Source organism: Pecten maximus, chromosome 14 (assembly GCF_902652985.1).
Source record: "Pecten maximus chromosome 14, xPecMax1.1, whole genome shotgun sequence".
NCBI classification, from domain to species: domain Eukaryota; kingdom Metazoa; phylum Mollusca; class Bivalvia; order Pectinida; family Pectinidae; genus Pecten; species Pecten maximus.
This window is the reverse complement of record NC_047028.1, coordinates 16,528,752-16,534,285: the sequence shown is the minus strand read 5'-3', so window position 1 is coordinate 16,534,285 and position 5,534 is coordinate 16,528,752. Positions and strand designations below refer to the sequence as shown.

The 5,534-nt window shown below is 38.2% G+C and overlaps 1 non-coding gene across 1 annotated transcript; it reads left to right on the top strand.

Annotated features, from left to right (window-relative positions):
* Positions 1-2,179: 2,179 nt before the first annotated feature.
* On the top strand, positions 2,180-2,253 carry Trnat-agu. Its single transcript has one exon. It is a non-coding gene; the product is annotated as a tRNA-Thr (tRNA).
* The last annotated feature ends 3,281 nt before the right edge of the window (positions 2,254-5,534 follow it).

Genomic DNA, 5,534 nt, shown 5'->3' with positions numbered 1-5,534 from the left:
TACATATTTTATTTATTTTAGCTCTGATTTCTCCGTTCATTGTTCACTATGGCTATGTAGAATACAACTAAACAAATCCCCAGTCTCAGTACCCGTCGTTCCCGTCGTTCCCGCAGGAGTACTCTTGTGAAGTGTTGTGGCAGTAAGGTGTCCACACTGTGCACGTGTTCTGTAGGTACTATATAGCTACCTGTGAATGTATATCGACAACAGACAAAGGACATACTAGTACTTTATTTACACAATGTCGTATTTTAATTTTGTCGAAACTGAAGCCACTATTTCAATTTAACCATTGGAAGGTATAGTTGCTCGAACTATATGCATATAAATAATAAAATTAACATTTTTATTTATGCATGGTAAAAGGGTTACCTACCTTGATTTCCCCCCACAAATTGGTTGATCACTAGACTAGATGATTGATATGTTGTATTAAAGGAGGTACTCAAGGAAGTTCTTTTTAAGTCCTACTATTCTCTGACTATATAGGGCCGTGTCCAAGGACTGGTCTCATTTGGTTAGTTTATATCGACTAGGTAGCACTCTAAAGTAAACCAGTTAAGTGACTTTTGCAAAATGGACAAAATCCGTGAAAGAACAGTGATCCAATATTTGCATAAAAAAGCGTAAACACCAAGGGAAGATGCCCCTTAATATGCTACAGTGAAAAGATGGGTGACAGAGCCTTGAGAATGACCCACGTCCTGGAAGGCCTGTCAATGTTGCAACCCCAGAAATGATCAATAAATTTCATATTGTTATGACTGACAGACGAGTCACAGAAAGATATATAGCCAGTAGAATTGGCATTTCACAGGAAAGACGACATTCCATTCTGACCGAAGATGGGTATCAAGACTTCTGACAATTGATCAGGTCACACACCAGGCGCACATTATCGCGTGCTAGTCTTAACCTTTTTTAGGAAGATCCTGCCAACTTTCTTCAGAGATTGGTCACTATGGATGAATCATGGGTCCATTATTTTACCCCAGAGGCCAAAGAACAATCGAAACAATTGAAGCACCCTGGCTCTCCCCCGCCAAAGAAGGCAAAGACTGTTCCATCAGCTGGGAAGGTTATCGCCTCTGTTTTCTGGGATGCAGATGGTATTCTGCTGATAGATTATCTCCAAAAGGGACAAACAATCAATGGCACACACTATGCTTCACGTCTGAGGCAGTTACGGGAAAATATTAAACTTAAGCGCCGCGGAAAGCCCACTAAGGTGTGTTATTCTGACAGGATAATGCTCCTGATCACAGGTCTGTCATTGCCATGGCTGTTATTCACGATTGTGGCTTTAAATTGACGGAGCACCCACCTTATTCACCTGATCTCGCTCCATCAGACTTTCATCTATTTCCAAAACTGAAAACAGCTATTTCAGGCACCAACTTTCAGTCCGATGATGACGTCATACATACAGTGGATGACTTTCTGAACAGCCAAGAAAAGGAGTTCTATAAAAGTGGCAGTGAGGCCCTTAAACCTCTCCTGCTATATAGTAGGAGTAGAGGCTATTTTTTTCCTATTCATACTAACAGGAAGCAGTCGCAATGTGGTAGAAGATGATGTTAGTGCATTTTAAAAGTGTTGTTGGCTTTGGAAAGGCTGTGCGCGCGTTCTGCTGAATGCATATAAGATAAATAATGGACTTAATTAAGTACTTATAAAAACTCAAAGTTGGTTAAAAATGTTTTTGTTTAGCACTTAAATTTGAATTCACAGACAATTTCATGCATGGATTTACTGCAAAGTACTACCTCAAAGAAGAAATTAATAAAATGGCATTCGTTCAAAAATATTCAAATGCCAACACTGGAGACGAAGTCTTAAGTGATCTATTGCAAACGTTTCTTGTCCGTCATTCGTCGTGCGTCGTCTGTCTGTAAACTATTTACATTTTTGACCTCTTAGAAACCCGTCGACCAAGTTTAACGAAATCACAATGGTTTTCATGGAAATATACATTTTTGACCATCAGCAAAAATATAAATTGATAAGTACAGTAGCATCAGTATGTGTTGTCAGTCCGATAGTATGCAGATATTGGCCCTGACTGAACCCCAACGGCTGATGTGTGGACCACAATGGGTAAAACTGCCTGAATATATATCAAAACTCAAGTGACCGGAGGACGCATGGGCCTCTTGTTTATATTTAATCAATCTCCGGCTCCATAGCTCAGTTGGTTAGAGCGCCAGTCTAGTAAACTGGAGGTCGAGGGTTCGACTCCCTCTGGAGCCTATCTTTTTTTTATTTTTTTAATATGCGGCGTTATATTCAGAAAACTGTTTCTCCAAATTGTAAATATCTCATGCAAAGTAAATATTGTATTCCGATTCTACTTAAATAATTTGATATGATTTACTAAACAGGTCATACGGATACATTGCGCAATATTTAAATCAAACTGTAACAGGTTTAAAGTGTATAGCCATTTATATCAGGGAAGCAAATTCAATTATTACAATAATACAGTAACGCTATTACTAATAAACTAATGTATATAATCATTTGTTTTACCAGACAGTTTCAGACTTTATATAACTACTGAACGCGACTATCGCGGGACTGTCGAGTAGCGGCTGGGGGATCGACAGTCAGCAGATAGGAGATGTCGTCCGTTTCCCGTACCAGGATCTTACTGGACTCGGCAGTCTTTTTATAAAAAAAAATCCTTCCGTCATTGGTCCAGTAGGAATGGATCCTGCCTTGTTTGCGTGCCGAACCTAGGGACCTCACGATTCCCTGTCGTGTAGTCGTCAAATCCTCAGTAATGATGACACGAAAATTAGGAGAATTGAATGTCTTAGGGTTTTTTGTTTTTTTTTATTGGTAAACATGATTTTTAATTTTCCAATTACGGAAGCAACATATAATTTGGGGCCTTTCCGGAAACGATCTTACCGATGATGTGCGATCTGTTATGTCGTCCTCTGAGATGTTGAGACCAAGCTTGGAATTACAAATGACCTTTAAACACTGATACTACTCATTTATTTAAACTATGCTCACCTAGAAAATTAAATATCACTCTTTGCCAATTAAGAAACTCTGCTAGCAACTTAAATTATCACAGATTAATAGATCATCTAATTCCAAATTCAGCCTGTTCCTGTGGTTATTATTCTGAGGATCTAGAGCATTACTTCTTCTACTGTCCAAATTACAACCATATAAGGTACTTTATACATGACATATTTATACAAGTTGGTTTTATAAATATTAACTTATTAACATGTGGTAACTATGAACTTTCACTTGATCGTAATAAATTTGTATTAAGTAATGTAGAAAGATTTATAACTAATTCGAGAAGGTTTTAATTCTCTTTGAATCAATTAATTATATAATATTTCATTGATATGTATGTATATCATTATAATTGTTCAATAAAACACTCTTCTTTCTCACCGTCAGGTAGGTGAAGCGCTTTTGCTTTACAAAGTCTTGTATAATTATCTATTTTCTATATATAATGTATATAAATAAAAATATTTCCTGAACTTTTGATACTTTTTAACTATAAATTATTCCATTAAACTATGTCAACCACTTTTTGGTCAGTGGAATTAAGTTCGGAATCACTGAGGGGTACACCGTGGAAACGGAGGGATGTCCTCCGTCCATATTGTTGCAGATCCTCATGGGAGGACTCAAGTTCATCAACACTCTTACGACATTCACCTGGCTCTTAAGATCAGAATTTTCGCGTTTTAAACCTTCAAGGATACGAAACAGTGAATCAAATTTCTCAGTTATTGGTTGTAACGCAGTCAAGATAAGTTGGTTGATACTTGGGGCCAGGGCAGAGACAACTGAGGGGCAGTTTGTCTACAAAGCCAGGTACTGCAAAAGTGGATTCTATCATTGAAACGTCAAAGAATTGACCCTGAGATTCAACCACATATTGTGGGGAAATAACCGTACCCTCACAAGAAGAGTCAATAGGGTTATCACCGGGAGAACCAAATCTGCCACGGCAGGTGGCTGGTGCCGGGGCCTCCATGGATTGAGGACTTCTAGTAGACTCGCCAAGTTTACGTTTGGAAAATGGAGTGGCACTTAACGTAGCTTCAGATTTATCAGTTACATGTATATCAGTTTGTTTCTCTTCACTCGATACCGGTAGAGTAGGACATTTCTTAGGTGGCATGTTACAGTGAGGGGTACTCACGCAATGTACACACAAACACACACACGCGTGTAAATGTATATACACGTTCCAGGTATGAGCAGATCAATAGCACCGAAAATAGACACACTGTCACACTCTTGGACTCCAAGTTTTGTAGTTTCATATAAAATGTACTAAAAGTTCACATCAACAGGAGAAGAAAGTAGCAAATTACATCTTAAATAGACAATATACCCATATTTTCTTCGGGTCAAATTTTACCCAGCCATGTCTTGCTGCGCATGCGCTTTATTTCGTTTTTAATACATCCTCATATTAAGGGTTTCTTTTCTTCGAGTTGCGAGTTACAAAGTGCGAGTTGCGAGTTGCAAAATGCGAATTGCGAGTTGAAAAATGCGAGTTGCTAGTTACAAAATGCAAGTTGCGAGTTACAAAATGCGAGTTGCGAGTTGAAAAATGCGAGTTGCGAGTTACAAAATGCGAGTTGCAACTCGTAACTGACAAAAAGTGAGCCTCCTTGATCTTAGGGTTTGAAAAATTTGGCAAATTAACAGAAAGTGATACTCGTCTTCTATGTCGCCATAGTTACAGACTCTACACAGACGTTCATTTCTTACAATATTTCGATAACGTCCTGTTTCAATATGCAAGGTATGCGCCGATAGACGAATTTCAGTAAAAGCAATTCTATTACGTATTTGGATATTTTAACATAAATAATGTTGTAGTAAGATATCATCTACTAAGTGTCTATACAGATTACATTTTGAGGAACTATCTATCATATGAATACTTTGGTATTACGGAAACGTATATATTTGTATGTAAGGTCACGCAGTCTATCTCAGGCTAGTGAGAATGTCCTTTAGTGCAGTGGCCAAGGTTAGTGCGGGTTCGTGTTTCTGTTTCATGTTTTATAATATCGATGACTGTCCTTTTATATACCATTGTGCTTGTAATCCCAGTAATGCATCAAAGCTAATTGTGCATTCCAATAATTGTCTGTGCTACCTAAGAGAATATTCAGTGGCGAGGACTGTCTGTCGTGTGATGGGAGCTCAATGAATTCAAATAGAGATCCAACAGATAATAGTCAAAAATGTTATTTCCCTATATAAACTATAGTAAAGTTTACCCCCCTCCCCAGGGGCAAACGTGAGACCCCAAGGTCATGAAATTCACAATTTATGGTAAAGCACTATAAGACCCTTTCATCTATGAAGAGTTTATGATTCTAACTTATTTTGGTCTAGAGAAGAGTTTTGAAATTTCTGTCAATTTGACCCTTTTTGGCCCCGCCCATCAGCCCCTGGGAGTCAATCAGGGCCATCATGTACATACCATCAAACTATCATCCCATGCTGATAATGTTTACCAAATTAGAATG